Source organism: Megascapheus bottae, chromosome 5 (assembly GCF_031878675.1).
Source record: "Megascapheus bottae isolate mThoBot1 chromosome 5, mThoBot2.hap1, whole genome shotgun sequence".
Taxonomy (NCBI): Eukaryota; Metazoa; Chordata; class Mammalia; order Rodentia; family Geomyidae; genus Megascapheus; species Megascapheus bottae.
Window position 1 is genome coordinate 2495 of NC_143513.1, and position 10654 is coordinate 13148.

Here is a 10654-nt window from a genome sequence, read left to right on the forward strand (position 1 = left end):
AAAATAGAAAAAAAAGAACAGGCATAGACGGAGGAAAAATAGAAAGCAGGAAATAAGTAGGTGATATTAGATGCAATTGGATCCAGAATTGTAAACTGTTTAATCAACTTGCTTATTTTCCTCATCCCCCCAACTTACGGGGGTTTGACAATAAACTGTCTTAGGTAAGTCACTGAAAGAATGACTCAAAAATAGCTGTATGTATTAGTGACGAGAGTACTCTACTTAACATAAAAAATATACTGCTGCATTTTGGCAGTATATATTAATGTTTTGATGATATAACTCCTTATAGATGTTTCTGACCAGTAGATGCTATTTCCTTCCTTAGTCTAAACTTCAATTATGTAGCTCTATTCTTTTTCTGTCTCTTTCTCCCTCTCTTTCTTTCTACCTCCCTCTCTCTTTCTTCCTCTCTCTCCCTACCTCCCCCTTCTTTCCCCCCCCGACATAGCTTAGAATCCTTTGTGTTAGACAATCAGATAAATTATAAAGAAATGTAAGGGGAGGGTGCGACTTACTTTCTTAATTTACATTTTTCAATTAGAGAAATGAAACATCACAACAGTTCCCACTCCTTTGGCAACAATCAGTCATGTAGGCCCACTTATATAAGAGGAAAAAAGGGAAACATGGCTTATAAGCAGCCAGCAACTTCCCAGCCTCAACTACTGTCCAGCCCCCACTACTTGCAGTACCAGCAGTCTGGAATATAAGAAAATGTTTATATACAGCTAGTAATGACTTTGTCCCCATCACTGTATCTGATGCAATTCCAGCAAGTTCATTTCTAAGATTAAAAAGCCCTGATGCTTATTGTGAATAGCACTGGTAGCTACATGAACAATTTCAGCAGGCAATTATTTTTTCTTTAGTGAAAATGAAATAAAATAAGCTGCAGAACACCAAACCCACTGACTATTTTCTTTTCTTGTTTCTGGCACCAGTTTATTACAGTTTAGATTAATTTCTGTATTAAAATTGTGCATGTGGGAAACCATTGAGCCTAAGTTCCTTTGAGTCTGGCTTACTTCACTTACTATGATTTTTTCTAAGTCTTTCCATTTCCTAACAAATGGGGCGATGTCATTCTTTCTGACAGCAGCATAGAATTCCATTGTGTACAAATACCACAACTTGTTGATCCACTCATCAACTGAGGGACATCTAGGTTGGTTCCATATCTTTGCTATGGTGAATAGTGCTGCAATGACCATTGTTGTGCTAGTGGGTTTAGTATGTCCTTGTTTCTAGATGGTTGGGTAAATGCCAAGTAGTGGAATTGTTGGGTCATAGGGGAGTTTAGCCTTTTGAGGCACTGCCACACTGCTTTCCATAGTGGTTGAATGAGTTTGCACTCCCACCAACAGTGTAGTAGTGATCCCTCCTGGCCACATCCCCTCCAGCATCTGTTGTCATTCGTTTTCCTGATCCTGGCCATTCTAGCTGGAGTGAGGTGGAATCTTAGAGTTGTTTTGATTTGCATTTCTTTTATGACCAGAGATGTTGAGCATTTCTTCATGTGTCTATAGGCCATTTTTGTTTCTTCTTCAGAGAAGACTCTCTTTAAGTCTTTGGCCCATTTTTTAATGGGATGGTTGTTACTTTGGAGGTTAGTTTTGGAGTGATTCAATTTTTTGAGTTGTTGCTATATTTTAGATATGAGGCCTTTGTCCGCTGTTTGGTTGGTGAAGATCTTCTCCCACTCTGTAGGCTTCCTGATTATTTTACTACCGATGTCCTTTGCCATACAAAAGCTCTGCAGTTTAATGCAGTCCCACTTATCCAGCCTTTCTCTGATTTGTTGTTATTCTTGGTCTTTATTAAGAAAGTTTCGACCTGAGCCAAGGAGGCCTAGTGTATCTCCTATTCCTTCCTGTAGAATTTTCAGTGTGTCAGCTTTTACCTCCAGGTCTTTGGTCCATTTGGAGTTAATTTACAGCACTATTCACCATAGCAAAGATATGGAACCAACCTAGATGTCCCTCAGTTGATGAGTGGATCAACAATTTGTGGTATTTGCACACAATGGAATTCTATGCTGCTGTCAGAAAGAATGACATCACCCCATTTGTTAGAAAATGGAAAGACTTAGAAAAAATCATATTACGTGAAGTAAGCCAGACTCAAAGGAACTTAGGCTCAATGGTTTCCTTCATTCGTCATAATCAGTAGAAACCCTGGGCTCTACTAGCAGAGATTTGCAATAGAGCAAAAATCTTGATACATAAGGACATATAATGTGAAGCTAATTGAAAGGACCTCCAGGATAGTGAAACAAAAGCCATATAATGAATGATTGTTGTCCTTAATGTACTATGTTGTCTCTCATCGCCTTTGCTGTCCCTTGGATATGTCATATTGGTATAGTATCTCACTTTGCTATCTGATATGTTGAACTTACTTGTATTTGGCTATTTGAAATTTGATAGGGAAGGGGGGAAAACCTAGACGGGTGGGGGGTGTGGGGGGGAGGGAAACGGGTACCAAGACATGTGATAGGGTATCAATTTATGTGAATTAATGCACCTTCTATCTGGCAAATATCATGTAACCCTTTTACTAATTACAATAAAAAAAGGTTCTCACATGAAAAAAAATAAAATAACGTTAGCCAGCAAAACAGAAAGAACAGTTTAAAAACATGAAACTTGCTTGGCTTGATTTCTGTTTATATTGGTGAAGTACTTGCTCATTGAGGATCAATATTTCCACTGCAAACAACAACAAACTTGACTAAAATATAAAATGACTTACGTCTGGAAAACACTGGGGAGATTCCAAGGTGTAAAGAATTTGAGAACCAAGATCAAGGAGAGAGAGAAAGGATAAAAGCAAGAGACCTAAATACCAAATCACCACATGGAATGTACAAGTTCTAACATACAAGGTGAAAATAAAATCATGGGGTAGTTGCTAAGAGATGGAGTAGGTAGATCCATTTTTAAGCTTTGTCACCAAGTTTATAAAACAAATTTTGACAGTCTAAAAAGACAGCAGGACAAACACAAAGTATGATAGAGAGAAGAAAAAAGCTCAAAGAAATTCACCTTTTTTTGAGAGACTTTTGAGAGTTAGAAAAGCCTACAAACCATAACAAATAATCTATTCTAAACATGGCAGTTGTAGCTGAACATCTTTGATATTTTCTCCAGTTTCTTACTAATTTAAAACACTTTGTAGTCTGTGAGCTGGGAGTTGTAAACCTTAAAAAGGTTGTATTATCAAACATTTAAAACAAATGTAGAAAAATTCATATGTAAAATCTTAATTAAAAACACATAACAGGTAGAATACTAAATTATAGGAGCTATTGCCAACAAAGAAATAATCTATAACTAAGTTTCAAACATGATTGTGAACATAGATTACCATTTTAAAATATCTCTGGATTGAAAGAATGCCACGGTTTATAAAACTGTAATACTTCTGGTGAGATGAGTTTTATGGCTAAGTAAAACAAAAGGTAAGATTTTAAGCAAAAATTTAATATCAATCAAACTGTTTTATTTTATTTATTTTTTTCTTTTTTTATTGTAATTAATAAAAGGGTTACATGATATTTGCCAGATAGAAGGTGCATTAATTCACATACATTGATACCCTTTCACATGTCTTGGTACCCATTAACCTCCCCCCCACCACCACCCATCCCTTATCTTGGTTTTCCCCCCTTCCCTATCAAATTTCAAATAACCAAATACAAATAAATTCAATATATCAGATAACAAAGTGAGATACTGTAACAATATGAGTTACCCAAGGGACAGCAAAGGAGATGAAAGATAACATAATAGATTAAGGACAACAATCATTCATTATATGGCTTTTGTTTAATCATTATGATATTTACCATCTAAGCAGAAGTGCATCTTGTGTATTGGAAACTGCAGCATCAAATTGTTGAATTATTTCTTAACGCTGCCTCTAACTTCCTTTACATAGCAGCAATAGATTTTGTTTTGATCTTGATTTTTTTAGTGAATCCGTCCATATAGAGAATTAATAATTAATCTGGTCCTAATATCAATAGCCTGTGAAATACTAAATTAACTGACATTCCGGATTATTAATTACTGTTTTCCAAGTTAGCATTGATCTTTTCATGGTTGGCTATGGTGCACATTAGATATCTATAAGCAGCTCCAACAGCAACTGGGACATTGTAGGGTGCTCAATAATGTTTTATTGGTTTTGGTCGTCGGCACCTGAACTCTGGGTCTCGGCATTGGCCCTGAGCTCTTCAGCCCATAGCTACCACCCTACATCTTGAGCCACAGCACCACTTCCTGCTCAATGAATTTTTGTTATTATTGTAGGAACCAGAATTGGCCACCACACAATAGAAAAATTATTGCTCACAAACATCACATTAATATATAAAAGAGAATGGCTATTAATATCTTTGAAATTCATTGTGAAAATATGGCAACAAAATAAAAAGGTAGCTTGTTAATGATAATCACACTGATAAGACTTATTATTCCTTGTATATTCTACATATGTTCATTCAGCATGTTTCTCATGTTGAGTACAACAGACTACATAAAGGTAAAGCAAAAAGTAATTCTTGTTCTATAGGATTTAGTCTAGAAAGAGAAACAGAAATCTTATTATACAGGTGAAATTTGTTTTTGTAGAGCTCACTGTGAAACCACCAGTAAAAATACCTACTTAGTATGAGGATAACTATGTACATGTTAAGACTTGAAGGAAGAGTATAAGGGTAGGGCAATAATCTCTGCCATGAAAGAAGAACCCCATACTTGGAGTTCGCAGTACATACAGAAATCTACATAATAGTTCAAGGTAGTTCTCAGGAAGGAGAAACTACCGTTATAAATGAAGCTCATACCACTGAGAAAATCTGAAAAAGTTCTCAGTAAATTTGTGAGACCTACATACATACACAGTTACTTATTTGAAATGTAAATATAATTGGGCATGCTATATTTATTTTTAAATCCGTATTCCCAGTGATCACATAAGTCCTGAGTAGAAAGTATATCAGAAGAAAAATCACAATTGCAAACATGAGAAAGGGTAGTAATGTTTGTGAAGTAATATATCTTCTATCTGGCAAATATAATATAACCCTTTATTAATGACAATAAAAATATCTTAAAAAAGAAAATTTACATTTTCAGACAGTATTTGTGGAGCATTATATTTCTGCTTTTGTTAGCTCCAATTTCTACAGGCAGATCAACATATGAACATTCCTGGACAGTCTTCACTTTAAAATGTTGATTCAGTACCCAAGTAATTTTAACTCCCTTAGTCCATAGCTATGGGAGTGAAATCACAATTTCAACAAGTGCTGGAGGCCTAGGATGTATAGGTATAGGTATCAGAATACACCTAGACAGCTTTATCATATCCATGTTCCTCCATAATCCCTAATATTCTCTGTGTGATCCATTCTTGTACTAGAACTGTTACTCTTCAAAAACCTCAAGGTGTTCAAGGAAGAAATGAGCTTCTTTCCCAGAAGAAATGCCAGTTCCTTTATAGCATGGTATATACCTCAGATTATATCTTAACCTTTCACCATTACAATTGTAATTATAATTAACTTTTGTTGAGTTTTTGATGAAGGCCCTGTTAAAAAGAGACTTAAATAAATTAGAGATCTAATTAAATTCGACAGTTCAGTAACTATTTCTTAAATGCTTTCCTCTCCCACATTTTTTACATTTGAATATATTTTTTCTAATTAATAGAAGGGTTACATTATATTCACCAGATAGAAGGTGAATTACTTCACATACATTGATACCCTTTCTCATGTCTTGTTCCCCATTTCCCTCCCTTCATCCTCGCCACTCATCTTGTTTTCCCCCCTTCCCTATCCTATTTCAAATAACCAAATAAACATATACAATATATCAGATAAAGGGTAAAATACCGTTACAATATGAGGTAACCAACTCTCCCACAATTTTTTTGCCAGTCCTGGGCTTAGGCTCAGGGCCTGTGGACTGTCCCTGGGCGTTCTCAAGGCTAGAACTCTACCACTTGAGCCTCAGCACCACTCCTGGCTTTTAAGCATATGGTACCAAGGAATCGAACCCGGGTCTTCATGTATGCTAGTCAAGCACTCTACCACTACGCCAAACTCCCAGTCCACTCCCACAATTTTATAGTTAATTTTCAACATAGCATCTAGTGAGTATCACCAATACATTTGTTCACCCTGTGTCCCACAATTTCAGTGCCCCTCTCCCTCCCCCAAATAGATAACATATATAACAGACAAAAGGTACAGAAATCACAAGTGGTGGCAAAGGAGAAAACAGACAAACAAACATCAAAAAGACAAAAGGCAAAAATCCAAAGGGAAATAGCAAAAACCAAAGTCTTATCTCCATTTCTTGCAGTTCATTTCAATAAATCGTATTTCTGTATGATCATATGCACATAGCTATTGAGTTTTTTGATCTAGAATGTGCCTATAATTCTCCAAGTAAAAACATTGGAAAGTAAAAGACAAAAATTCACTAGGATATAATAAAGTATACAGGACTGTGAACACTCACACAGTAAGACCAGAGGAGGATATTCTTATTCTTCTCTTCCAAAATCTCACTATATAATAAGCACTGGTATTTCTTGGCATGGTGGCTTTGAAGTCTCCTGGGCATCACCTCATTTCTATAAACTTTAAAGCCAAATCAACCCTCATCTCACCTTACCCTCTCTCCTGTATTTCTAAAATAGCTGCACAAATGGGCGTTTGAAGTGTTAAAACTATGACTGGAATTAAGAAAAGCAAACTAATGTGTGTGTCCAGTCTTAGAGATCAAGAACATGCACAAGCATTGACTTGACTCATTTAAATCTTGATGTTTTCAAGCAGTTCCTATGATGCTCTGAGTGTCTATTAATACCGAGTACCTGCTCTGCCTCACTCAGCCTTCACATTACTACCTCCATTTCTTTTCCAGTTAGTTTACCAGATCAATATAAAGTTAAAAATGCTGATGGAACTATTTGAAATGGAAGACTAGGAGATTAAGGGGGATTATGTAGGCTGTCAGAAATGATTTGAAGACTTAGATCTCTATTGGCTTTAGAAAGATTTTTAAAATTGACATTCTGGCACATTGCTTCAAGGACATAACAACTTTGAAGTACAACAACCGAAATGATAATGCTAAAAAGAAAATATCTACTCTAGGACAGCAAAAGGCTTAAGATAATTTGTCCCAGTAATAAGTTTTAAAAACTGTACTCTCCATGATTTGGACATACAAATGAAACTTTATTATAGAATATGGCATTCATTTTTTGCTCTGATGGGAATTCTGGTCCTAGAAAGAAAAAAATACAATATTGTTATAAATTTTAAAAAGTTAAAAGTAATACAATGGCAAGCCCTCAAATCTGTCCACTAAGAATAAAACTATTGATTGTATACTTACTAAATTTAATCTGAAAAGCCTCAGAAATGTTGAATTTCTCCTTTTAGGCTAAAAACACTTTTTCCCTTATTTGGACATTATGTTATTTAAAATGCAGTAATTTAAACAAGAGAAACACAACCCAAATTTACTTTACATAAAGAAGAAAGTTTACAGCTCATGTCCTGGAACGACAGTAGGTTGGGATATGATTTCCCAAAAGGTCAATAATATCTCACAGTTTTGACAGTTTTCTCATTATCTTGCATTTCTCCTCCTTGTTCTATTTATTCTTTGGAACCCTCTACTACACCATCCTAACAAGCTTCTACCACCAATTCCCTTTGAAATAAAGACAACTGCCTCCCAAAAGTTTGATGAGAGACTCTGGAAGTTAACTTGTTGCCCCCATTAGGCAATAAGTCAAACTCAATCATTTTGATCAAATTTTTGGTTCATATTCCTGTACCATTACATCAATGTGTGGTACTAGTTTTAAGGCATGGACCATTAGGGATATTGTTTTTTCTATTTAAACATTTACCCATATCGATAAATTCTAATCTGCTTTGGTTGTTTTTGACAGACACAAATAAAATGACTTTCAAAATTATATTACTACTTGATTTGTAAAATGTACTATATTATCCATCACAAAACAGTACTATATATAATCAACAGTTAACTAAAATATGGCCAGGCACATGCTCATGCCAATAATCCTAGCTACCCAAGAAGCTCACATATGAGGACAGGAGCTCAAAGCTAGCATGGGCAGGAAGGCCCAGGAAATTCTTATCTCCAATTTGCAACCAAGAAATCAAAGGCAGAGCTGTTATACAAGTGGCTGAGTATTAACATCAAGTGAAAAATCTAGTGGATAGAAGCCTGACATCAGTTCAAGGCCCAGCTAGTGGCATACATACACAAAAAGTTAATTAAAATAGAATGAATCAATATCAAACCATGTAATCATAATTCAAACTATATTTGCTTCCCTGACTTTTCCAGATATGATGAAGGTTGGATGTTCTCCACATAGTCACACTGTTTGAGAGAGCTAATAAGCAAAGCAATATCTCTGAAAACTCTTGTGTAAAAGTTTCAAGCCTAATATTAATTTATTTAAAATGTTTGAGAAAGTTTGCATAGAAAATCTTCACAAATTAAAAAAACATTATTTGATTTTACCCCAGTTTCTCAAAACTCCTTATATTCGATAGCAGAAGAAATGGAACGGTACAGCATTAACTTATGCACATATCAGCTGTTTCTATCTTAACTAGGAAGCACTGTTTCATCTCTTATCAGACACAAAATGGATTGAAAGTTAATTGGAAAAGTATTTCAGAAGAAAAGTGGTAGAGAAAGGTCTAATAGGTTTTTCAAGATGTAAAGATTCATATTTTTATGTTGGAAAGGATACCAAACCAGAGAAAGGTTTCTAGTTAAGAACACAGTGAATATTTTTAATGTATGAAAAACCTAGCTACAATACAGCAAAATAATAATAGTAATAATAATAATAATAAATCTACAGTTCCACTATACCTAGCAGGTCATGAAACATTTGTGATTCTCATACTAATCAAAGTGCTACTTGCAGTAGCCAAGACGTAGAAATAACCTAAAAAACCACAAGTACAAAAATTCAGTTTAAAAAAAAACTGCAAGAAGAGCTATGTATATATGTCCATATACGATGAGACTAACAAACTCTAGAATATGGATACAAGAGGTTTATCTTAGTGATTGTTGTTTTAATGTACTATGTGAAGTTATTTCTTTTTTCTTTTTTCCCTCTCGTGGTTAATCTCATGTAGTTACCATATCTGACTTTGTTACCTGGTATTTGTATATACATTTATCTGTTTATTTGAAATAGGAAAGGAAAGGGTAAAAACAAGGTAACTGGGGGAGGAGGGAAAGGGGACAAAAACATGAGAAGGGGAATCAATGTTCAAGAAGTAATGTACCCACTACCTGATGAATGTAAATGTCACCCCTCATTACCCCGACAATAAAATACAATAAAAAAACTGCAAAAGAAATAATAAAATGTATGTATACATAACCCATCTTTTATGGGCTAGATGATTTTTAGCAGCAATTTTCTCATCTCTTTTTTTTTTGCCAGTCCTGGGCTTGAGCTCAGGGCCTGAGCACTTTCCTTGGACTTTCTCAAGGCTAGAGCTCTACCACTTGAGCCTCAGCACCACTTCTGGCTTTTTTCTAGGTATGTGGTACCGAGGAATCGAACCCGGGTCTTCGTGCATGCCAGGCAAACACTTTAACCACTAGGCCAAACTCCCGGCCCCTCTCATCTCTTGATGTCAAGTTTTCATAAATAATTAAGAAAGATAAAAAGGACTTTTCCATAATATTATTGACAATTTCTTTTCTATAGCATGCTTAAGGAATAAGATTACAGTAATTAGAAAGATTCCGTGTTGGCAGAGGGTTAAGACGGAAGCATGAGACTGGGGGTAACACGCAGGGATTTACAGGTCAGGGATGGGATAGGTCTGCATTGTTATTGTGAGAATGGAAAAGAGCAACTGGTACACAGATTTTACAGAATTACTTGTTTTCAAAGCATAGGTTCCCTTGCCACTGACTGTCACCAGTCCCTTGACATTATCTTCAGGATCATCCATTACTCAAGTTCTTGCTTTACTTTAAAGGGTTGCATAATTTACTATAAATGGCAAACTGAACTACTCCATCTTTATGCACTTTGCTATTAATGATGCTTTGAATACTTTGAGGTTACCAATAGCTATGATACATTATAAATAGCTTTTTATCTAATTATCTATTTTAATTCATCATAATGATTTAAGCAAGAGGCAAAAATAAATTGTGATGAATTTTTGTGGACAATTCAAAAAGACTTTCTAATGAATATAAATGTTCTTCCCGAAAACCCTGTAACTCACGGAGACTGAACAACACATTGTTGAATCACCAATGAGTCATCGAAGAGATCAGAACAGAAATCCAACAGTTTATGAAATTTAACAAAAAGGAGCACACAAAATACCAACTCTTTGGGACACAGCAAAGGCAGTACTCAGAGGAAAATTTATAGCGCTGAGTGCCTACAACAACAAGTTGGAAAAATTGCAAACCAACAAGTGAATGTCTCACCTTAAGCTCCTGGAAAAAGAGCAACAAACCAACCCTAATCCCAGTAGAAGAAAGCAAATAATTAAAATCAAAGCAGAATTAAACGATTTGGAATCCAAAAA